Consider the following 25589-nt stretch of genomic DNA (forward strand, 5'->3'; position numbering starts at 1 on the left):
TCCTCCGTAGCATAGCAAGTCTGTATTTCTCTCTCTTGCACAGACTGTGGGTTGAGTTTTGGTTTGCTATTTTGTTCTTTTTTCTTTCACAAATCAAGCTGTCAGCAGCATGGGAAGTAAATCTGTAACTGGGACACGTAAGAACTCTGTTCTGAGACTGCATCGCTGCCCCCAGTAAAGTCACCCTTGGAAACAAGAGCACTTGAGAATATTTTAGCATACAGTGAAAGCTTTTCGCTACGGTTTATTTAGCTGAAAAGGAAAAACATAATTCAAGTAAAAACCTCCAGAGATTAGAGATGCTAAAAGTATGTGGTCTCTGCTGAGCTTCCTACTATTGCAGGCCACAACCTCTAAAGAGCACTGTGTTTGAATATCCGCTTTGGTGGGGACAAAGCTTTTGGGCTGGGAGATAAACCTAGTTTTCTTGGACTGATATGAAAGCTAAACAATAATATATGCTCCTCTCCTACTACCACAACCCCTCCCAAAGCTAAGGGACTCCAGCCTAATACCAAAGGGCCATGCTGAGCACAGCTGGTTGCTACACGAATTACTTTAGCCTGTTATTAACTTCTTCCTCTGCTCCTTACGCGCTGCCCTGTATCACAGCTAGTAGCTGTACTCTCCACATGTCCAGCCTCCATCCCCACCAGATCCATCCCATCTGTCCCCAGATGCCACATCTAGCCACCACTTCCCAGGTGGCCCAGTTTACCTAACCTCAACCTCCTGCTGGGCTCTGGAGCCTATCTCCACCATCAGATGCACCGTGCCCAACCAGCCCAGCTATGTAATTAGCAGTGCAGCTGCACAGCCACCAACCTGCCAGCACGCATGTGGCAGACCACTTCTTGGCAACTATTAATCATATATTGCATAAGAAACAGTCCCTTAATGCAGGCTAGTCCTTCCACTCCCGAACCATGTACAGGACATAAAAGCTTTTGGCCATGCAGAAAAGCGAACAAAATGACTGGTAATTAACTCTCATGACTACAAAGGCTAACAACTTCGTCACTTGCAAAGGGGATCAGAGGCAGCTGAGCTGTGAAAGAACTGTAGCAGAACAAGTATTTGCCTGAGAGCAAACACTGCCAGAGTGCTTATTTTAGAATGAATAGTCATGTTAGTTAACTAGAGCTAACTACTGAACAAATAGCTCACGTTACAGCATACCGAAGTACACTAGATGTATCCTTTGATCTACTGATTGACAGACCTACTGCAGCGTTCCTTTTTTTCAGAAATCAAAAAAAACCCCAACAATTTATCCTTCATAGCTGGTTCTGGGTTTTGGTACGGAGTCTTTTCAATGATTAATAGGAATGAAACTTGTAAGAAAAAGGAACCTAAAATGGACTTACTCATAGCAGCATGAGATATTTACATTCAGCATGAGCATGTGGTTTGCAAAGAAAAAAAGAGCAACCAAATAAAAAGTTTGTCTGTAAATCCACATGTGTGACTGTTAACCCTTCATTCTTATCTCTATCAGGACAGGCAAGCTTTGGTGCGCTACATGCCCTTGTCGTTTCTGTCCTTTTAATACAACTGCAGTCTCTCAGCATCAGGATTTGGCCTGCTGTTCAGCCGCATACTGTGTAGCCCACCACACCCTACATGCCACTTACTTAAAATACCAGTGTGGACAATGAATATGACTCCCCTGGTTTTCAAGAAGTAGGGGGAAGAGAGATGGGGTTTTGGGGCAAGTTTTTAAAGGCAGCCAAAACTCATCCTGAAAATTACAAGTAAAATGTGTTCTGATTATCACCATGCAAATAAACACATCTCATCCAGAAACATACATGAACTGCTGAGTAAGTTTCTTTCTTACAAGAACTGCTTTACACTGGTCATAAATTTAAGGGATTTGACAGGATTAAAGATTCACTTGTCAGCTGCTATGTCTTTTAATAAGCTTCTTAACATCTATACTGACAGAAGCAGCGTGTCCCCAATTTAGCAAACCAGGCTGTCTCTGTCCAGGTTTCACTGCAGCTCTGGAGGCCTGGAAAAAGTATTAAATGCAGCGAGTCTTCTGCCCCCTTTAGGGAAATAACCTGCTAAATAGATTTACTTCAGACCCAGCTTTTGTGGAATGGACAATAAAAGTATTAATTTTAAGGAGCCACACAAAGTGTGTGTGGCTCTTCGTGCTCTACTGTGGAGAAATTCACATACCAAAAACCCGGGTTGTGCTCTGCTATGTCTTGTTCTCGTACCTCCTGCCTCGGTTCAGGTCCACAGCAAGCTGCTTCCTCAAGACCTACTCAGCTCAGTAAGGATAGTCTTGCTTGTAAAGCACTTGACAGCAGCTAGAGGTTCTCTGCCACAGGCAACGCAGCCACTGACCGCCTAACCCAGCCAAGCCATCTCAAAGCCTCCTTTGCACTCTCACCTGTAACATGGAAATGAAAAAATTCTTTCACCTTTCCAGCTAAATATTCTTCTACTTTTTAAATGGTATGCTCCTTAGGACAGAGCATATCCAGAACCAAGCACAAATCACACTTTGCTTTAATTCTTTGGGATCTCTGGATAAGACACCCCCTAAGATGTTAAACAGCTTTTGTTTAACAGCATTTTTTAAGTTCAAACCAATTGTAGAGCAGACCAGGCAGATTCTCACTTTGGGCCCTTAGGTTTATCTGGTTTCCATTCCCCTGTCTTTCTATGATGTGGGTGATTCCAGGCAAGTTTCTTGCTCGTCTCTTACATTTGTTTTGTGCCATCTTACACTGCTGCAGCCACGCAAGTAAGGAACTGTAATAACAATACTAACTGCTCAGCTTTGACAGGACATAGCTATTTTTACTGGATTACTTTTCTGGCACAGCACTTAAAGCACCAAATGATTTGACACCTGTAATTTTATACTTGGAATAACACAAGGTATTCATACTTCTTTTGTAATGTAAGATAAAAGCAAACACTACATATGTTCTCATTCCAGTGCTGCTGTCTGGCATCTATTTGCCTAAGGAAAACCAAGTACTGTTACATTACAGAATATGTGGAAAAGTAAAAGCTATGGAAAAGAAATCATTAAATAGCTAACTTATTCCCCTGCTAGCACTAGACTGCTCCCTGCAGCATGTTTCAGAGCGTTTTGTCCAGTCTGGTTTTACAAGTTTCACATTACTTTCATTTATATCTTTAATACAGCGCTGAGTCCAATGCGGTTTGGTGCTGCTTATTTTCCTTGTCTTTCAACTAGAAGACTCAGTGCTAGACCAGCTGTTCATATAGAGTTGGCTCCAAAACTACTGAAAAAAAATCTGGACTCTTTCCACTGACTCCAACAGGCTTTGGATCAGGCTCATGAAAAGACGGCGAATACATTTCATGTAAGACTAAGCAGGTTACAGTCAGCAAAGTATAAAGAGGATTAGCTGTGTACAATCCAAAGGCATACTGGTCTGCATGCTTCTGAAACAACTGGCTAACACACTTTTGCTTTCACAGAGAGAAAGGGCCAGATTCATTTCTGGTGCTCTGCCACTCAGTCAACGCCACCATGCCAGGAACGAATCTGATCTGGAATCTGCCCAGTTAGCCTCATTACAACAGGGATTTTCCTAAATTGGAGGTGAGGAAAGTTATTTTTTAAAAATGCAAACCCAGTAAGCAAATGCTTTCTGCTTTCCAGTTTAAATTTAGGTCTTTAGACTAGAGACCCTGTGGAATGAGTATTAGGACAAACACAATGGGTTTTGTCTCTCTCCTCTGTCAGGGAAGGACAGAGACTCTTTCTTCTTCAGAACCTAAAATGGGTCATATTTGGTTTAAAACACATATAGGTAGACATTCACTTTCTTTCACCAAAACAGATGGGCAGCCCCAAACTGCTAATTTGTGCATATTTTACAGAGCACTGATACTTTAACACACTCCCACTGTGTATGCTTTGAATGCATGACTTCCGAAAGCCAGAACGCCTTTTATCAGGAATTATTTTATCAGCAGGGGATTCATTCTGAACAACACAATCAAATGAAGACAGTGGTGCGCAGTTACTCTTCCCACCCTTTCAAAGTTCACAGCAAACGGCGTCAGAGTTAGTGATGTTCTCAGCCGCTGAGAATGCTTTAATCAACCAGACTTTTTTTTTTTTTTTCTGCTCTCTCTGTTCCCTACGGACAGGGGACTTCATGGCACTGCTTTGTTGTACGACATGTACAGTTATAGCCTACGCTAAAAGTATGCCATCAATGAACAAACACCGGGTGTGTGTGTGTCAAGCAGATGAGAACGTTCTTTTGATCTTCTGTGCTCCACCACTGTGGCAGACGGATGTCTAAATTGCTTTATTAATGTGCTGAAGTCTTCCATCATTTCTCAAACAATACTGAAGGACTAATCAGAATTTCATCACGTTTTGATTTCCTGCTCTTCCAGCTGAAATCTAGCTGGATGTTACGCAGTAGGGGAAAAACCTGATTTAAAAAAAAAAAAAAAAAATTATTAATTTTCAAGAGGATTGGGAAGAAGATATGTGCTTGACACTCTTGGAGATAGCCATCGGAAGCTTCTCAAATTTCTGTTTAATGTGAAAGCAGTTTCCCCACATTATGGGAGCTGTATTTAGCTTTAGGTACAATTTCAAAACTAGTTCAAGGGAGCAAGTCAAGAGATCCAAAGCTCTTTTTGAGGATATCTTAGAATCAGAATAAGTGTGTTTAAAAAGCATAGAGGTTTCTGAACATGATGATAGGAATGCTTTTAGCCTCCAACATAGGAATAGCTGGGCAAAAACAAATAACCCAATTGGTTTGAAGATGCAGAAGCGTATTAAAGAAAGCTTATATGCAATTGCCTGTAAAACCATGATGTAGAAAATCCTTTGATAACCCTTCCAAAAATATAATTCGTATGTGGTGGTGTGAAAAAAACTGTGAATCTACCCAAATTTCCCTGGATTGAATGACATAGCTATAAGTGACAAGGAGGAGAGGAAAAGAGGCAAAGTAGGGCCTCTGTTCTGTAAAAGAAAGAAATCAAACTACTGCTTCACATGCAGCTAAGCTGATCTAACAAGTCGCTGTTGCAAAAGTGCAAGGTCAGGTCTCAATCTCTTACCCAGCTTCCCGGCTGCACTTGCAGCAGCTCAGGTCCTCCTCTGATCCTTTACCTTTTATCTATCATTTAGTCAGGTGATTTACCTCGCTATTCCAGAGAAAGCTATCCACCTTTCTGCTACTTTTCTTCCAGGCTAGTGGGTCAAAGCAGCTAATGGAGAGATCCAAAACATGCCAGAACGAGTGCAAGGTAAGCAGCAGGATGACCAAGAACAAGGAGAGCTGGGAGGGGAAAGGCCTGGGGACTGCCACCTCTCTCTTCTGGTGGTAGCAAACTGCGAAATTGTCTCCGAGTGTCTCACGTCTCACTGTCTTAGTGCAAGAACTTGTCATTAGAAGGGAAGGGGGAATCAAAAGGAGAAGTGGAACAAATACGGGTCCTGATCATTATTGCTTTGGACAAGTGTGGATATAAAGATGCAAACTAGAGGAGTGGGAATCCCCTATGTCTGCAGAGGATTTAATGGATAGCAAAAAATATGTACATATGCAGCAGCTGCAGCACCGTGAGGAGACAGGAGATATATAATCTATATGCAAATAACTGCGCAGTTTCCCCGTGAAAGCATGAGACCCACTGCACAGAGTCTTAGTACCTGTGCACTATGTCTACATCAAGCCTGCTACTTCTGAAGAGTTTTGCACTTACTATGCACGGCTGGACAGCACAACCCGCACGCAGAGCTGATCCTGCGGGGCTGCTCCACCGTCTGCAACTGCAGTGCATGCTCACAGTGCTAATGTCCAGAGTTCCTAGACATGCAGCAACTTGTTCAGAAGCATCTGCTCCCTACAGCTCCCAGACATCCAGAAAGCTCAGACAAATTTACAAAGTCCTCAAAATCTGCCTAAATGTGATTTCCAGGCGGAAAGGGTAAATATGTCTGAGAAAAGGAAGCCTGCAACATCCGGAAAGCAAACATGGGACAACAGAAGTTTAGGAATGCCTGTTCTGATTAACTGAAGGCAGGGCTGGAGCTCAAGTCTCAACTTCTTCACCTGTCTTCTCTACTGACCTGATTTACCCTAACTCATTTTATAACAAATTTGAGAGGACATGCTTTCACATAATGGAAATAGGAGAGGCGTCTCGCAGTCCAGCTTCACAAATGTTCCTGTTACTGTGGCCATTACAAAAGCTGCATAAAGAACTTACTTCAAGCCTAGACACCTGTGAAGAAAATAACTGTAAATGAATGGGAGACTATGCGCTAATATAAGAATCCACCCTGCTCTTTCCTTTATATGGCATTGTCTTATAAAATTAATTACTTACATACCTCATAGAGACGCAATACTTAATTAATATTTGTTAAGTGCTTTGAAATTCTGATGGAAGACATCATACTACTGTGCATTATGACTAATGCAGTGTAAAAGTGATGCCAGTGATGTTGCCCAAGCAGAATGCTGAAAGGGTATCTATTCAGTTTCTCATTTAAAAAGGGGAACGGAGGTGAAGAAGGTTCAGGAAAGCATTTTAAAACTCAGTTATCCTAAAGGAAAAGGGAGAACTGCTGAGAAGAGGAGCTAAAATAACTGTCAAAGGAATTTACTTTGCAGTGTGCGTTAACTCCTGCAAAGTCAGAGAGTAAGCGCCTACAGCAAAATCCTGGCTGCAGTCAAGTACACAGAAAATGTTTCACCAACTTCAGTGAGGTGAAGATTGTTAGCTTTTGTCATCATTTCCAAGAGATGCAGCCAGCATCCCATACACAGGTTTGTGACTTTGCACAGTTGCTTGTTTACAGTGTAGGTTCAGGAAATAACCTCCTCAAGCTAGGGCACGCTCACCATGTAAAAGCAACTGCTCAGCTTCTAATCATCTTTCTACTACATCCCACATTTGGAGTAAATCTTTCCATTCTGTTAATGAACCTGGACCTGAGCTACCTATTTAAGTTGGTGGCAAAACTCCAATTAAATGGAAGCACTGTGGAGATCACTGTAGATTTTGTAACATAGATGTGAAGAAAACACCCTGTGTTTAACAGTGGCTGTAACTCATATACCTCCCTGGAGTTCAATTCATCTACTCAGAAGCCTGGGGAATTTGTAATTAATTCCCGAATGGAAAAAAAAAAAAGGAAGTAACAGAAATTCAGACAACTTATTTTTTTCAGAATTAGTCCTCCATACCTAGCAGAATAAAGATTGGGAGAAACATGTTCCTCACCACTTCTGGGTAAGGCAGATTTAAAAGGCACATTTTTCAGCTGGAGGCTTTACTCTTGGGAGCCTCAAAGGGGAACAGCGATGAAGAGTAGCAGGTGAGAGGCATCAAAATTTGAGAGAAGGTACCTGGGAGCTTCCAGTATTAAGAGGAGTCATTTTACAGCTGGAGTCTACAGCTACTTTAGGTAGGAAACTAAGTGAAAATGTGCTATGATACAAGCTTTGATTTTTTTTTTTAATTATTTTTTTTAAGGATTGAAGACTATTATTTGGTGTATGTGGGGCTCTTCATAAGCTATTACTTGTTTTTTTCCAAGTGGTGTGTGATGGCTTCCACTGAGGATCTCTTAATGTACTTATATACAGCACAGGGAATCTTAACAGGTTCAAGTTATTGTAAACCATCTCTTAAGATAGGCTTTCCTACACGCTGCATGTAGAAATGTTGTACTACAGCAAATCAGCACTTCTAAAGCAGCATTGTGTCTATGCAGTTGCCTAGATGAATATAATTATAAAATTACACATAGCAACTTTCCCTCTTCACTTGTGCTAATATGTTCTATCTAACTCTACTGCAGACTCTGAAGCCTGCAGGCTTTTATTTTTCTCTCCCAGTGCTTGTACAGCTGTGTCCACAACTGTACATATCCAGTAAAACCCAAGGAAATGTTCCTGGATGCCAGGATCAAGCTTAGATAGCTGCAGCTCTAATAACTCATATGCAGTTCTCTGCTTTCTATTTAACAGAGGATTTTCATAAACTTCTTGCAGCAGATCATGCTGTAGCTCTAAGTTGCTTTCCAGTCCTAGTAGAATAAGCAACACCGTTCTTCCATCTAAACTCTGTCATCAAAAAGGGCTGGTGTATGACCTACATCATGTTGCAGCTCTCTGGATCCCAAGGAGAGATGATGCTAAAGGGCCGAGGCAAAACTCAAGCCTAAAGCTTTTATTGACTAAAAGTTAAATGCCCAATACTTGAAGTCATGTGAAAACAGTGCTGTGTGTGTCTCCTTCCTCTGAATACACATTAGTAACATACTTACTGGGCAACAAGTCCCATCAAACATGGCAAGTGCTTCTTTAGAGTCCGCCTGTAATTATGGCTGGAGATAAGGGTGGGCAGGCAGCATAGAGGAAAAATTATTGTCTACTGCTTGGCAGGGCTGTTTTCAGGGAAGGCCACTGAAAAGATGCTTACTGTATGTTTTGGAGAGGTCTAATTTTGTGGAGGAGCCACAAGAAAATGACACGGGAGATCAGAGTAAGCAAGGCTGCGTGTAAGTCAAAGACCTTTACTTAGTGATGTCTGCTTTGAGCTGGAAAGACCTGAGGGACTTTTTAAGACAATACTGTTCCTCATTTTAAGACTTCAGATGAAACACGATGCTGCTAAATTAGGTATTTCATGGCTTGTTCTCCTCACTGTGTGTCCGTCTACATTACCCTTGACTTTTTACCTAGCTAGCTCTGATTTTCTCCTACTGGCTTACACTTTCTTCCCCCAGTAGGCTGAAGCGCAGCTCAGCAGTAATCTCTGAAAAACCACACCTATATGAAAAGTATCTGAATTGCCTCTGAGCACATTTCATCAAGCCTAATCACTCTTACCCGGCATGCTTTCCAGAGTAAGTTCTTCCAGTTCTCTAACCTTCTGATTTACGTTCCTGTGCCTGGTTTTAACGTTAAAACTACTTTCATGGTCCTCATGCCACAAACAGGACCAGGACACAAGTCCGTGCTTCATGTTAGTTTGTGTCTCTGGCAAGACTTGTATTCCTTCTACCTACAACCTGCCAAAGTGAACTTGTTAAGCACTCTAGTCACCCTGTATCTACAAATGTCACATTCTGAGTATCTTCTTGTTTTCTCCAACCTCCTAAGTACCCCACATACATTTCTCAGCCTTAAGTAAATTATTTTTCATGTTACATTAAAATTAATGTTGTTCAGATAAGCATGTCTTTTCAAGCAGTCCAGATATTAGCATACTACCTTGTGCTTACACTTTCAGTTTGTGGTGTTCATCAACACCATACAACCAGTTGTAGAGACTCCCGTGGAGTGCTGAAAGACTGGAAAGCACTGGTCTTTTGGACTGTGTTAGACTTCCGTTGGATCAAACTTCCCTATGGATATTCCCGTTCCTTATAGGTTTTCCTTCTAGAGGAGTTCAATACATCAATTTCTAATGATTTTAATGCTAGACTGATCTCTCTTGTAATTACTGCTGGCTATATCTACATCAGGAATAAGTACAGGTCTGTAAATCAAAATACCTGATGCTGAGGACTGTATTCCCACTATTTGGGTTTTGTGTGTGTGGTTTGTTTAGACCAGCTCTTGCCTGCTCTCATGGACTTTCCCAACTGTTAGTTGTGGCAGGTTCTCCTGTGGTGCAGCTTCTGGTGGTCCACCTAAAAACTTTAAGTGCAGTACATGGAGACAATCTGCTTCAAAAGCACACTCTTGGCTCCAATTCATTTAACATCATCAAAGTGAGAATCTACACTAGTGCTGGAGCATAGATCAACACCTGCCAGACAGACTGGGAGATTACTGCTGCCATTAATGAAGTTAATCCGCATCTGGAGAAGGCACATGGGGATATGGAAGATTTCTATCTCTTTGTTAGTTAATGGGAGAAGCTTACAAAGCCATTCTTCAAAGCAGATACAGCTACAGATAAGAAAAAGGAAAACATTCCCTGTTCATGTGCCTCCAGTTTGATCTATGAGACGTCTAATAACATGGTGGCAGAATCCATTTTTAGGTAATGGCTAATTGGGCTTACTATGTTTAGTGTAGTGACTAAATTAATAGCAGTAATGACTTTTTATTTGGTGTATTGAGGGGTGAAAAAGGCAGGGCAAGACCCTCCAAATTTGCTGTGTACTGAGGGTACACAGAGTACTCTGAGACAGCTCTGGAAACAGGGACTATGTATTTTAACTGGTGGTATGCTGTGCAATCACTTAATGAAAACATGCAAATATAAAACACCAGGGCAAATTAGTCTGCCCCGGGGGAAGAAGGGAGGGTTTAAATACAACAGTTATTACTGATGTGCAGTTGTTAAACAAAAAAACACCACCACTACCCCACCAGATAAGAGTATTCTATCACTTAACTAAGGACACTTGAATACCAGAAAGTGTCCCTGAAACACATCTGAAAGCAAATGTCAGTATAAGTAGCTGGTGATGCTTTTCAAGTTGCTCACAAAAGGGAAAAGGCTAAGAAACAATCCTAAACTGGCAACTGGGACCGTGGTAGTAATATTTCAAGTTTTCTTGTGTATCAGGTAACTTTTCAGAAGCATACTCTCAAATAGTTTCTGTTCCTTATGATATGCTGAGTAGAAAAAAGACTGCGTCTTCAAGAGGTTAGCTCCCATACTGGCTTTATAGTCACGTAACTGCTGCTTACTTACAGAAACTGAGAAACAATGCAGCCTTTTTCTGCAGCCTCCTCAATTATGCAAAATCACAGCTCAAAACTGTAGACTGAGTCACTAACAGCATTATAAACAAATAGAAAAATCTAGCTAAGTTCCTTTCTTCCCTCTCCCCTTCCCCTTGCTTGAATATGCAAGCATTTCAAGATCAAGTGCTTACACACATCAGTTGTTGACTTCTGTTTTTGTGGCATTTGTACAGTTGGGACTTGGACAAGCAGGTGAGCTGTCTGCACAAAAGTAGGCTAGAGCTGATGCGGCCTTCAGATCTGTATCTAGAGCTCCATCCTAATCCTCAGAACAACCACAAGTTGGGCTGCCACCAAATCATCCTCAGAGCAGCTCTAAGGGCTGTGCTGCAGGCTAGGTAAAGTAGTACAGGCAAGTAAAATAAACTACTATGCAGTAACAATACTTGCATGGAGCTATGTTGTTTAACAGATAAATTGCATTCACCTGTGCTGGCTAAACTGTGGCAGGTATAAAAGGAAGGTCAAGTGCCCTAACAGCCATGTTGGTAGGGAGGGTATATGAGGGTCTCTTTGTGTGCACTCCAACACTTAAGGTGTTGTAAGTGTAGTCAATATAACCCCCAGCATCAGCTCTTCCTCCTGCTTGATTTTATGTTGTGGTCACAGCTGCCAAAGGTAAGGATGTTATTTTGCTCCTCTGGCATCGAGTCAAAACTCTTAAGTTTGTACTAGAAAAGTGACCTGGAAAGTACTATATTAACAGACATGCAAAGCCTCTGAATTCTGGGGAATAAACAGCTTTAAAGTAAAATACATGCAGCAATAATCCATGCACACTTCATTAATTTCAGAACTGCAACAGCAAAGTAATACTTTGAAGAAGCTGTAAGATAGTAATGAAAGGTTGGGGGTTTATTTTTCTTTTAATCCCAAAAGCTCTTTATCTCAATTCTCCATGTTTTTTCATTCAATTTACAGTAGTCTAAATTAAAGCTCATCTAACAAAAAAATGACACAAAGTTTGACTAACCTTTTAACCCCTGTCTTGAAGAGAATCTCTTCTTCCTCAGGAGAATAAATGTAACAACTTTAAAATCACTACATTGCTTGTTTAAGATCACTTTTCTTTTTGTGTTTAATGGAATTTGGCTGACTTTGGGTATTTCAGCACCTTAAATTATTATGTTGAGATAGCGAGGGCAGAAATTCTTGTCAAGTCTTAACTAAGACAAAAGGATCTCTAGGCACTAAGCTGTCAGCAAGGCAGTATTTTGTTATCTGTCAACATGCATGCATCTTTCCCCACCACACCCCCGGTCAAATTTGAGAATTCTTAACATGGATTACCGCATGACATGAAACATCAGTTTTACTGCTCAAATTTGAGTCAAACCTTAGATTCAAAACAAAGAGTAGGTGCAGTTTAACACTGCATTTAAGTGCAGCTGTGAGTTGCTGCTGGAAGGTCTGTTCATGCCCTTTTTCCCTCCCTTCTGCTGGACTGTGCAGCTGCAGTGTATGCCATGTCCAGAAAGCTGTAAAGCATTAGAAAACCAACTTTCAAAAAGCTAGCTGATCCCTACACCTGATACGAGAGGTACAGCTGGGCAGTAGAACAGGGCCATCTTGCTGTCACAGCCTGCTATTACTCCAGCCTAAAGAGGGAGGCTCATTTTTCTGTTTTAACACTTCAGTTTATCAAAAACTGACTCTAAAAGAAGCCATCAAGCCCAGTCTTATACCTCGCACTACATGCTACCTTCTTGCACTTCAAGAGTTCATGCAAATTAGCAGAAAGTAATTGAGTCAAAACCAACTAGGCTGGGAGGCAGGAGGAACTAGCCTCACCAATAAGGGATAGGTAAAACCTTGTCTGGTTTAGTGATGAGAGTAAACTGAAGAGTTTCAATTTTTAGAGAAAGAAACATAGCCATCCTTTTTCTTCGTGGCGTTAGAATACTAAATGTGCTCAAGACAACCTGATCACTTCTCAAGTCACACCTGAACAATAAAACAAATTTGACTGTGGTCTTCTTATGATGTGGATGACTTAACTGCGACTTGCTTTACGCTTGCCTACTTCTTAAAATTTCCACTTCGCTGTGCTTCTGACACAGGGTTTTCCACAGCGCAGACTACTGTGGGCATGTGCCTGTTTTAAACCGTACCTCAGCCCCAGGGATGTTACCTGCCACAGCCCTCTGAGCCCGTTGGCCATAGGGCAGAAGTGATGGCACCCCATGCCGCCCCCCCGCCGCACACCCACCCGCGTGGGAGCTGGCAACACTCCCCTGGGCAGCAACATCTCTGAAAATTATATTTAAGTGGGCGAAACCTGCATTACAGGAGCAGGTCTTTACAGCAGCTTGAGTATTTTCTGCGCACCGGGCTCTGTTTGTAGTTTGCTAGGTAAATTTGCCTCGCATCCCGCTTCTAAAAGCGGATGAAGTGTATTTAAAGTGCAATTACCGTTGAGAAGGTGCCGGTAATCACACTGCGAGTTGATGTGTGTAGAATCAGTGCGCTGCTTCACCTTCCCACGGGTCTCACGGACTCCTCGGTTAGCAGGCCCGCGCCCACCTTGCTGCAGAGCTTCCGTCACCGCGATGCCACCCAGTTAGTGCCTCCGTTTTCACCCCCACCCCCTCGGTAAACGTCTGCCCTTCTCCGTAGTCCCCTTCGCAGAGCCGCCGGGGCTCTAACGGGTCCCCCCCGGTGCAACCCCTCTCCCTTCCCGCGGCCGCCATTTTGTGCAGCGCCGAGCCCCCCCCGCCCGGTGATGAAGGGGGGTGTATGTGTGAGAGGGGGGGTTCACTCGGGTGCGGCGCGGGGCGGGGGTGGTGGGGCCCCCCCACCCTAACGGCTGTAACCGCGCCCGGCTGCCTCTCCCCACTCACAGCAGCGGCGGTCGGCGGAAGGGCTTCACGCGTGGGCCGTGGGGGCCGCCATTGCCATTGCTGGCGGCGAGGCGCGGCAGGGGGCGCTGCGGGGCGGCCGCGGCTGAGGGGCGGTGGGAGCGGCGGCGGCGGCCGGGGTTTGAGCCGGGGGGTGTTTTCTGAGGGTCCCTCGCCTCAGCGTGGGGCGAAGGTTGGGGGTTTCCTCGGTCTGTCCCTCGCCCCTTTTCGCCGGCGGTTTCCCTGGCCTCGACTCTGGGGATGAACTGGGGGGAAGCCTGTGGAAGGACGGCTGCGGTTCCCCGCCCGCGGCCGTGCTGAAACTCAGGCCTCCCCGCAACCCAAGTCCCCTCAGTTTGTATCGATAATCCTAAACTCACCAGAATTTATTGCCTTGTTCTGAGATCTGCTCTCTTTTGTGGTGTTTTATTTTTCTGGGCCAAGCCCCAAACCAAGGGCCACCATAAAAACACCCTTACACATAAAATTGAAAGTCCCAACAGAATACGCATCTTTCCAGAAATCCCCAGAGAAAACTCTGGATCCAATCTGGTGATCTGATTCCATACACTTCTATGCATATTTAACTTAATTAGTGCTGGCTTTAGCCTATCTTTTTCATTCCAAATTTATCCCTCATCATTGTCCCATGTAGGCCAATGTCCCTGGCAGAGTTTATTTAAGCAGGCTGTCCAGAGCTGTCACAGCACAGCACTTAGGCTGTAGCATTTGTAGTGTTTCTGAGCACTGTTGGATTACAGAATCCTGAGCCTTGGCTGGCAGTTTTAATTACTCTGAAATTAAACGATGAGTGTACCAATAATTTCAGAGTGTGTTCTGCTGCTGTTTCTTACTGCATCGTACCTGCCTTGATACTTCTACCGTATGTGCTTCCTGGCTGAGGAGTTGAATCAGGCATTCTTCTCAGGGCTGTTGCCAAGCCAGTTTGTCCTCTTATCCAAGTAGTTTCCAGCTTCTTATTTACACTTGTTGGCTTTTGTGACTTAGTGGAATGTTATCTGCTATTGAATTCTCCCAAATAACACTGTTTCTTCCCCTGGAGGGCTTCTAGTGGTTGCCAGTCAACTCCTATCCTCAGAATGATGATTACATTATTTTGCATTGTGTAGTTGTTCCTGACAAAATAATTGAGAAGTGAAAGGTTTCTAGCTTGTAGCTGGAGTTAATTAATACATCTGCTTGCTAGGACTTGTAACACTCCTGGGACTGTGGAAGGTGAGAGCGGGTAGAAACATGGTATGGAAAGACAATCAGCAGAACAAACCGATGTGCAGATATGACCAAAATGTAGACAAAGAGAAATACAGGATAAAAAAAGGGAGCGGGTGGCCCAGCCTGACGGGAACTCTTCCTAGAGTCCTAAGAAGCCCTGTTAGAAGTCTGTTTTGTATGCAAAGATGCAGATTTTTTACCCTCTCTTTCTCTCCTCCTGCCTTTCCACTAGCAACCCTTTTATGGGAATCAGTTGCCTTTACCTTCAAGGGTGGTCTGACTCCTACATATCTAATTACTCTCTGAAAAATCTATTTCATACGTTTCAGACCTGAAGAAGGATTTTGTGCCAAAAACTTGTCTACAGTTCCCAGCTATGCCTGTGTTGGCCTAACTACCCCTGCAGGCCTCCTCCTTGTAATTTTGCAATGATGAAAGCTATACAATATTCATCCAATTTTGGTGAAGTTTTATTGGTATTGAAAGGTACTTGTTATTTGTAGATACTGTCTCTGCTAGTTCCATATGGGAAGAGAAGCAGACTGTGTAAGACATCGCTATACCAGTAGAGCTATGTCCACACTGGGGGCTATTTTCTACTGGTTCTTCCAAGGTTGGCATTTCCCCCTGCCCACTCCTCTTGCCATGCCAGCCGCCCATCTCACAGCTAAAAAATGGCTCTTCCAGAGCCCATGTCTCATTCCACCTCTGGAGGAACAGCTCCCCTCACCCACCCACCCCCCCCCCCCATCTTGACCAGGTCTGGAGTTCAGTTAAATGTTGGGTTTGCTATTTAGCCACCTGAATAAATAAACAAACCTAAGGCAGAGATCAAACAGCAAGTACCAACCTGACTGGTTTAAGCTAACCTAACTCCACGGTGTGGTGGAGAGAAGCAGTTGCGCCCTCCTGTTTGGCTGTGTGTTGTCACTCCCACCTGGTTTTGGGAGCTGATCCATCTGGAAAGTAGGTTTTTTTCCAATTGTTTTTACAAGGTTAATTATGAGATTGGACAGGTCCCGCATCCTGTAGAACACGTGGCTGTACAAATGGGAGCACAGTTACCGAATCCAAAGGCTTTGAGTTACATCTGCCTGTAATCACTTCCATATGCATTCTTGCATATGTTCTGCTATTCGTTATGGTCTCCTATCATGTGCTAATTGATCCATTACTTTATGCTAAGCATACAGTCACATGCTAGTCATTACCAGTCCCATATGTTGAACTCATGATGTATATCTTTAAACACCCTATCTCTTGGCCTGCCAATCCTTCTTTATGCCATACCACACATATGTTGCAGACCTTCACTCATGGTTTGATGGACTTTAAAGTTCCTGCTTGTTAGTCTTGTACGTAATTCTTCAGCTACTCTCTGGAGCGCCTCCTTACTGCAGTTGTGTAATGACTGTAATTAGAGCTGCTGATGCATAGATCTGTGCATTAGCCTGTGGTAATACAATGTGTTTGAGAGAGAAAGAATTTTGAAACATCCTGTGACACATTTGAAAAATCTAGCGTAGTAATGTCAGTATAAACGTCATGTTCAGACAAAGTTATGTTAAACCATGGAAGTTTTGCATGAGTTAAAACTCCATAACTGGCTCAGAAAATGTGGCTCTAGAAAAGCACATGTAGCTAGGAGGAAGCCAAGTGTATTTCTGAAATCTTGCTGGGGAGAAAGTTAACTGGTCAGAAAAAATGAGTGGGAAGAAATTAAAAGAGGGGTGTATCACTCTCACAGTCCTAAGCTGCAGAATTTCAGAATAAAGATTTTAAGGAATCTAGAGCTGTGTTGAATTTTGAAGTTTTACAGTAAGAAGACCGACTACTTATTACTATTTACACACAGCATGCCCCAAAATTTGCCAGAAACAGGTTGAACTGAACAGACTTGAGGGCAATAGTTACTGATTTCTCCAGAGTTATTTCTGCTTTATGTCTGTGGTGAATGAGTACAGAATTTGATCCTTTGTACCTGAAGTCCCAACGTGACACATTTTTTGGTTGTATCATAGTGTGTGAATGCCCAACATCAGCATGGTATAGAATCATCTGTGGAATTCAGACCACCCTCACTTTATATACTGCTTATTGCAGGATCTACTGGCCTGGGGTAAAATAGCTGCCCCCGTCCAGGCTTTTATCTTCCAAGCCCTGAATGAAGCAGCTGAAAGTCCTGTTGCAGTTAGATAAGAAACGGCAAGTAAAGAGGCTGGGAGGAAGATCTGGGTAAAAAGTGGCTCTTCAAGGAAAAGCTAGTGCTTAAGCACAGTATGTTGTGGGCCAGGAAGCAATCCCTGTAGGAAGGGAGACAGTCTTGAGTAAGAGCTTGTGTAACACTTGGCCTGGGCTGTCCCAGCAGCTGCTCTTTATATACCACCGATTCAGACAAAGCCAGGCACGGAACGATTTCTTTTCTGCTTGGCACTGCTGAAACTCCCAGTTTCCTGAGCACGGGCTCAGCCTGCAGCATAAACCCGACCTCTGGATGCAGCTGGGCGGCTGTGAGCGCGGCTGAGGTGCCGGTGTCCCCAAGCCACTGCATGCCCGGGCTCGGGGTAGCGCCTGCCTGGGGTGGCGGCTGCGTGGGCTTAACCGGGGTGTCGCCAGGGAGGTGTCAGCCCCTTGCTGGCCATGTGCATCTTTCTTGGTAGTTTTTGGACTAAAGCTCCCAGCCTCAGAGCCTGTACCAGCCTTTCTGCTGTGCTGTAGCTGTTTGTGGCTATAGCCCGCCCCTATAGAGTCCTTATTGGATTCCTGGCCAAGGGGGTGTTGCTGCAATGATAGCAGCAGGGCCAGCGGTACGTTGATATGCTGGCGCTGCAGAGTGTTGTATAAGAAGGAGCTGCAGGGAGCGGAGGAGAATTAAACAGGATCACGTTTCTCCTCTGTGGGCTGAAGAGGTTAGTGACTATTACTTAATCCCTGCTAACTGTAATTAGGATTTGGAAGCACCGCTTTCGTCTTCTGACCCCCCCTCCACCCTTGCCAGGGTTGCTCGCCACCAGCGTTTCCCCCCGGGTTGGGAAGGAGTAGGGGAATCCTGCAAGGCACGTTGTCCTAGCTGCTCCAAAGACATCCACCACACTAGAGGGGACAGGCCAGCACCTGGGGAGAAGGTGAACAGAGAGAAAGACAACAGTCCTTCGCTTGGAAGAATGTCCAAGGTGCAGTGAAGCGGAATATTAGCTTGTAAATGATGTGGAAGTGGCCAGGTAGCATCACTGGGTGGCCAGAGCGCTGCATGGTGAGGGTGTTAAGAGGTCATTTAAAACCTTTCCTACAAAGTGTCATCTGGGTTTGTTTTCAGAAGTGCTGAGCTTCCTCCAAATCCTGTTAAAATCCATGTTTACTGCAGGTATTTGACTCCCCCTTCTGAAACAACAGACCATTAACCTTGGTGTACCTCAGTTTACCCATCTGTAAAGTGGAGATGAGAGTATTTTCCTCTTGTAAAGGAATGTGGTGGGGCCATATTGCAGGTAGCCTCTAGTGGGAGAAATGTGATTCTTATGTTCTCAGATGTGGTACAGAATCCATGTGTAAAACACATTCACACTTTATTAATGATTACTTTATGCTCCAGTCACAGCTACCACCAATCTCTAACTATTTAAAAAAAAACCCCATGCATCAGGGCTCAGTCTACACACAGAGAAAAGACAGGCTCAGCCTTTATATAACTCTCCTTGGCATCATACTGAACTCTTGTGTTGGAGCTTGTTCAAAAAAAACAAGCTAGTGTTAATTAGGGTAGTTTATTGAACTGATTTTGTGCAATGAGTGATAAAAATGCAATGAAATAATTTTTATCAAATTCCTTGCATTGGTTTGCCAAATTAATTTTCCTGGGCTGAGGCTAGTCACTCAGCTGTTGGTTCTCTGATTACAGATGCGAACACAGAATGACACTGCACCAAAATTCAGTAACATAAGTGTTTGAGCATCTTTCTGTCATTTGTGTTGATAAATGGGAAAACAACGACAAATCTGTTTCAATAATGTAAAACCAACTTGAAGTTTAATCTTCTCAAAATAAATAGGTAAATATTTTAAATTATTTTCAGCACATATAAGAGAGCCTTAGTTAAAGTCTTACTAAAAACTATTGTCACAAGGGGTACATGCAAGTTAGATATTCAGTAATTGATAGTAAAATATTAATAATTGATATGATTCTTACTATTGGATCAGGGAACTCTCCTTATACTGGAGGTCTGATGATTCTAGACTTGTCCTTCTGAATTTACATCCACATGGTCAACAGAATGTTTTTCTAATACCAACCTCACAGTTTCTTTAGACAGTGAATTGATTTACTCTTTGTGAGCAACTGGAGTTTTAAGTCAATGAAGTATGGTTTGTGTTATCCTTAAAGGAATGGAGATGCTTATTTTGTATAGCTAAAAAGGAAACTCAATCTTTGTAGTTTTCATCCTGTTATTTCTAGTGTCCTCATTTTCCAAATTGTTGTGCTAACTGAATGTTTCAACACCCACTTCTCACCCTCCAAAAAAACCTCCAGCAACCTGAAAAGACCACCAGGTTCAGCTCCGAGAAGCTTCATTTTAAATGTCATAGGGCCAAACTTTTTTTTTTTTTTTTAATGAAGAATGTCTGCTGTGTCCACAGACATCAGAAATTAAGCTCAGCAAAAAAGAACAGGATGAGAAAAGGGTCACTTTGATCTCTGAACTAAAAATGAACCATCCTTGTCAAAAAAAATTAAGATAAATGGATACATTAACTGACCAGTTTTGGAATTAAAACGGGAATCACTTCCCATCTTACACTTTGGTGCGAGGACTTCGGTCAGATGCAGGAGTGGAATGCACATTGACAGTTTTGCTTTATAGTGATGACTCTGAAGTCACCTCAGTTTCACATGCCTTGTAGAGAGGATATCACACTGCATGTTGTGCAGAGTTGTTGTAGGAAGCTTGGGTGGGTGTTTTCCATCACCACCAGTGTGGTCCATTGAAGCTCTGTCTGTGCTGCCATCCTTGGCTAGGTAACAGGAGATAAAAACAAACCAAAGCTGGGAAGAAGTGGAGAAATGAACAGAAAGAGCTTGGATAGATGTGATAAAGCGGTGTTTGCAGTGGGAGAATATCTCCCCAGGAAAAGAGTTCCTGTGTTTGATGCAGTGGTACAGCAACATCAACATACACGGGACTGGGGATAACTCTTTCACCTCGAATTTTCAGCCAAACGTAGATCTTTCTGAAGCTTGCAGGTGGTGCTCAGTGTAGTAAAAAAAATTACATTATGCTTGTACTGCACTTTAAGTGAGGTGGAGTCAAAAACGTTTATTTCACTGAGGGGGTGGGGAATGGGGCTTAGGGAAGAAAAACAGTCTGAAAGCCAAGGCACTTAACGGCTTAATCCTGTACTAAAAAAGTCAAGCAAACCCCTGAATGTATACATGCCCTGTTGTAATTTAGTGGAACAAAGGGCCTGTCCCTCTCCCGTGAACTGTGGAAAGTGTTCTTATGCATGTAAGGCCAAACTGTTGGGTTTTCATCTTGAAACTTTATAAAATAAGTCAAAACTGTTGGGTTTTCATCTTGAAACTTTATAAAATAAGTCCAATTTATAAAAATATAAAATACCTATAAAATACTTACAAAAATACAAGTATACATTTGACCTGGTTCTTCTCTACTAAGCAAAAAGAGCTTTAGCTTTTTGCTTAACTGAACTTAAGCGTTCCCTAGACTAATGTTTGCAACCCAGATGGAGCTCTACTGTGCTAATTAGAAAGCGTTGCAGAAAACACACCTGACTGGGAAAGATAATGAAATGCACTTGCTAATCCTGTTATTCCAGATGAGTAAAATCCACCACTTTAACAACACGAGTCCAACAGTTAGTGTAAAAGAAGTTTCTCCTTTCCACACACACCCACACCCCCACACCCCCACACCCCCCCTCTTCTTTTCAGTATAGCATTATAAACCAGTTAGAAAGGCCCTGTTTGGGACAGCTAGTGTTCCTGTTACAGTAGCTATCCGAAATGCTAAATTAAAGGCTGCACTATACTGGCTAATAAAGCAAGTCGTTCTCACGGGTCAAGTAATGTTACCATGTTTATTAGCTTTCCCTCTTCGTGAAATGTGTAGGCAGAAAGGGAGCTTTGTTGTCTTGTCATTACCTTTGTTCTGTGAATGAGAACAGAGGAAAGCTTCCAGAAAGAATATGGAATTATTAAATAATGCCATAATCCCTAAATAAGAGAAAGAAGTGGTATAGGATGCGAAGGGAAAAGTTGAGACCACAGTCATTCTAGTTGAAATACTAGAGATGTTTTTTAGCTATGCTAAAAGCTATAAAGCTTTGTGAACCTTTCTGTTGCCAGGGAGAACAGCCCTTAGTCAGTATTTACTGTTTTTTTGCAGGCTCTGACACAGATTAGCAACAGAAGATTGGTTAGTCTGTTGTTTAGTGATGAATTTAGAGACTGTGGTGGCTTGCTCATGCTTGTCTTCAGAGTAATTTGCTAATGTTTCACAAGGCATAGCACAATCGCGTACAGCTTGAAAGTGAGATCAGCATGTTTGTATAGATCTCTCTGGTAACAGATACAAATATATGGAGGACTGTGATTTTTCTTTTTTTTATTTGTCCCCATTAAATCAGATTAATAAAATTTTGATGAAAAAGGCAAATTAACTCCTAGCTTCTGTCTTCTTCAAAAGCTATAATTCTATAGTGCCAAAAATCTGTGAGGATCATGCAGAGAAGGGTGAAGATGGATTCTGTGCTGGTGAAAATTCACTGTTAAGTGATGAAACTGTAAACTGGAGTGGTGCACTTCTGGCAGTGGAGGTGACCATGGGCTTTCATCTGCTCTCATTTTTGGTGTTCAGTGTAAGACAGAGTTAGGCCTGTTTTGTTTTATTTTGTTTTGCTTTTTCATAAGTATAGAGTACTTGAATTTGCAGTCTGAGTAACCTGCAGTGTGATATCTGTTAGAAACAGCCCTGAGATGTCTTTGGTTCATCATCCATAACTCAGGATAACCGGTAGTGGTGGCTGCTGGAAATGTTTGCTCGAGGAACGTATTTTTCATTTGAACTTTGTAATCTTCTCGAATGGCAACTGCTGAGCAAAACTTTGATTTTGAAATCTATTTTACATTTACTTACTTGCACAGTGAAGTAGAATAGCCATCATTGCATTTAGCCCAGTGTTTAGAAAGGTAAGACATACTGTCTGTTCTTATATGCCTGGGATCCATAGTGAGGCCTTAAGAATAAGGGCTGTTGAATAAATATTTCCAAAATAAGCGGGTCATTTGCTTGACTCTGCTTACTGCTTAAAAGTAACAGTATTCTGACAGGTGTTTCCAACCCAGTCCTTCCTGGATAGGTCCTGGTGACAACCAGCCTGATCTAGTAATATTTGCAATATAGACACAATGAAAACACAGCAAAAGAACCATAAAAATATCTGTGTTATATGATAACATAACCAGAGCTTAAAGTGTCTTGATGGCAGCTTGTCCTCTGCTTTAGGAGGGAGAGAAGAGCTCCACGTCCTTTTTCCTCTTGGCCTCTGAGCAGGGAATGTGGCAACGTAGTTCTCCAGCTGCTCTGAGCCCAGTTTTTCTGTTAAGACTCCACCAAAAAGGATGATGCTTTCTCAGGAGGGGCGGGAATGGAGAACACAGTCTATTCCCTGCTGTTTCTGAAGAAGGCCTAATTTTGTACCAGGGAAATGCATGATGCAAATTTTTTTGTTTTTTTTCCCCAAATTCAAGGTCAGCAGTTTTCTCATGTTCACATACTGAGGCTGAAAGAAAAACTGGTCCACTGCAGTTTACCACCATCCCCATCATTTCACTGGTACCTTCCCAGCATCAAATGTTCTGTAATATCAGAAATACAGTGTTTCTGTTTTTAAAACATGGGAGGGGATGTCCTGCTACCCTAGATGCTGCTAAGTTATCAGTTCCAAATGAAGCATGAAGGTGCTGATAACCCTGGACACTAAGTTTCTCTTGGTTAAATGACTACTAAATGAGGCTTCAACTCTTCGTCTTTCAGAACTCTCACTGCCACACTGACAGAGATGGCCTTTTTCATCAAGAGAATCATCATGAGCAGGGAGAATGGATGTAGTTTCCAAGCCACTCTCCATCATATTTGAAAAGTCATGGCAATCAGGCCACGTCCCCAGTGACTGGAAAAAGGGAAGCATCACACCCATGGCGGGGGAGTTGGACTAGACGGTCTGTAAAGGGCCCTTCCAACTCAAACAATTCTGTGATTCTAACAAAAAGAAGTTCAAAATGCATTCCTTTACAGTGTGCTCATTATCATTATTTTGAATTTCCAGCTCCTACATTACTTTATTTCTGCTTATACACCTATCTGGAATAAACTTTTCTATTCCAGACTGCAAAACTAAAATCTCTGTGGTCAGGAGGAAAAACTATCCTGCTTGAAAGCAAGTATAGTCAAATGGCTTGTGACTTGCAAGTCTGGCTCACAAGCTGTTGTTTGGCCACACGCTTATGCTCTTTCTCTGACTCAGTTTAATCCCAGCCAAAGCCAACGGATCCAAGTGGACTCAGAAGACAGATCGTTGCAGGCAGTTGCCAGTTACATATTCTCAGCTGTTGTGGCTCCATTGCTACTTTTATGTACAGAAGTCTGACCAGGGGAGGGAAGAGCAGAGATTTATTGCCCAATAGCCAAGGCAGGCATCTATAAAACAGTGACGAATTACAGATGCCCATGTGTAGTGTTTGTGTTTATGATATTAATGTAGGATGCCTTATGTTTTCCATTTCTTATGACTAATAAAGAGATGATTTGTCTGAAACCCATTCTGTGCAGAGGCCACAGTCATGCCTGAGATGTGATGACTTAAATAATAGAAATTACTCTTACACAGTGAGCTTCTTTCCCAGAATTTCGAAATGGTGTTGAGTTATGGTAGCAGAAGGTAAGGAGAGAAGAAGAGATGTAGATGGATATTTTTAAAAGCTGCAAGGTTGAATAAAATAATGAGCAGGACTGCTGTGACATTTTAAAATTACTTCTGTGTTACCATTGATAGCATAGGGTGGTGGGAGTTCAGTGCAGCCACTCTCTTATTTTCAAAACTCAGTGACCTTTTTGGCCATTTAAAGAAATGGTGTAGTTAAGGACATGAACTTGAGGTGTGGACAGAGCTCTTCTCTTATGAGAGTAACAGTTAAATCACCAAAATATGGCAGAAAAAAATGAAGTGGGTGTATTCTAGTAAAATCTAGGTAAGAGAGATAAATGTTTGTATTATGTTTCAAACAGAAGTACTCACTCTTGGATATCTCCTGCTTTCCTGATCCAGTTCTTTTTCTACCTCTTTTACAAGGTATATTTTCCTCTTCCAATGGCCTGAGTATTGTCTGTTCCTGAACCTTTGCAGTAGCTGTTTCAGTTATTGCAAAGATAGGTGGTTGTGCCAATCCTGCCTTTGATGGGATATCATCCATTTGTTCAGCCACAGTTGTTACAAATAAATTACTGGTCCACATTAAGCACATTCATTTGGCGGAGGAAAATAAAAGAGCGCTACTGGGTTCTTTTATCCCAATTACATGGCCATGCTGGTTCTGAATAGGTTGTACATTTAAAATACTCCTCTGAGCAAGCAGTCAGCTTCGCTAAAACCTTCCAGCTCCACATCTTTGAAGGCAGATTGTGAGGACTAAAGGGTTTTTTAAAGCCTATTTGCCACTTATAGTTATTTTTGCATAGATTTTGGAGGGCCATGTGTTTCGTAGGCTCTGCCAGCATCTTCACCGGTCACAAAACAGTGAGATTTAACAAAGTATGTAGAAGTTACGATGCCCCTAATATACTGGCACAATCCATCCTGTGTCCCTCTCCAGTTAATGTCACAGTGTGGACTCAAGCATCAAGTCAGTTTATAATTTTTAATGAGTTTTTTATTCATTACACATCCATGTGCAAGAGTTGCAATATATATTAATCTCTCTTTGGACATGTTTTAAATATAAGTAGTAGTGGGAGTGGCTTGGGCCGAGTAGGATCTTCTGCTTTGCTTGCAGTTGGACCCAGCTCGATGGCAGTTTTTTAGATCCTTTTGGAGACTTTTGGGGACAATAAGTCTGGTGATGATGGATCTGTAAAGAGGCAGACAGTTGTAAATAGGAACCATTTTATAGGTTGTTCTTTCACTTGTTTGTCAAGCCGGTGTGTGAGCTTGAGCATGTCAGGCTCTAGGTTGGCACACTTGAAGGTTTGTGTTTAGGCATGCTCAGAGCTGTCTGACTGTACGCGCAAATCAAAGCTAGTGGGTAATTTAGCCATCTTCTTGGCATGTAAAACTACATCTCTGCTTGTAGAAATCACAGAGTTTGATGTGGGTAGACCTAGGGATTGGAAGAGGAGACATGGAGTTTGCTTTTGCCTTGTGTCTGGTTTATACACAAAGCAAGCATTGATCTTCCTAAAACTTTTCATGGGACCTAATGTGCAGTTGAAGTACGGTGGGAAATATGCTTTTATAGGATTCCTGTAACCTTTTAAATTATTTTTTTAATGAACTCTCTTATTAGTAGGATTTAAGTAGGATACCAAACGCCCCCTCTAGTGGCTGATATTTTGGTAAAGGTGGTTTTGGTTTCTTGGAACAATTTTAACAGATGAGTAGCATGTCAGGACTACTTGACTGCTAAATCCCATTGAATTGCAGACTAACTCTTCATGAGAAAACAGGCTAGTGGCTGGGTACAATTCTTGGGTATTGC

At 42.5% G+C, this 25589-nt stretch overlaps 2 protein-coding genes across 14 annotated transcripts in view; one reads left to right on the forward strand and one right to left on the reverse strand.

Annotated features, from left to right (window-relative positions):
* Nucleotides 1-13669, reverse strand: part of LOC104362957 (cytochrome c oxidase assembly factor 1 homolog) — a 52564-nt gene extending 38895 nt beyond the window's left edge. For 2 of the 10 annotated variants that reach the window (XM_042806271.1, XM_042806272.1), the window contains exon 1: nucleotides 13161-13259. The gene's annotated coding sequence lies outside the window, so the exon portion shown is untranslated. Of the gene's footprint in view, nucleotides 1-2187; nucleotides 2357-13160; nucleotides 13268-13588 lie in introns of those variants that run through there. The other 8 variants (XM_032987012.2, XM_042806275.1, XM_042806273.1 and 5 more) reach the window with 8 other exon arrangements.
* The window catches only part of BLVRA (biliverdin reductase A), a 35766-nt gene continuing 23448 nt past the window's right edge, over nucleotides 13272-25589 (forward strand). Inside the window, exon 1 of one of the 4 annotated variants that reach the window (XM_042806266.1) lies at nucleotides 13272-13340. The gene's annotated coding sequence lies outside the window, so the exon portion shown is untranslated. Of the gene's footprint in view, nucleotides 13341-17469; nucleotides 17728-25589 lie in introns of those variants that run through there. The other 3 variants (XM_032987001.2, XM_042806267.1, XM_032986998.2) reach the window with 3 other exon arrangements.

Source organism: Tyto alba, unplaced genomic scaffold (assembly GCF_018691265.1).
Source record: "Tyto alba isolate M040663 unplaced genomic scaffold, T.alba_DEE_v4.0 Super-Scaffold_46, whole genome shotgun sequence".
Lineage (NCBI taxonomy): Eukaryota > Metazoa > Chordata > Aves > Strigiformes > Tytonidae > Tyto > Tyto alba.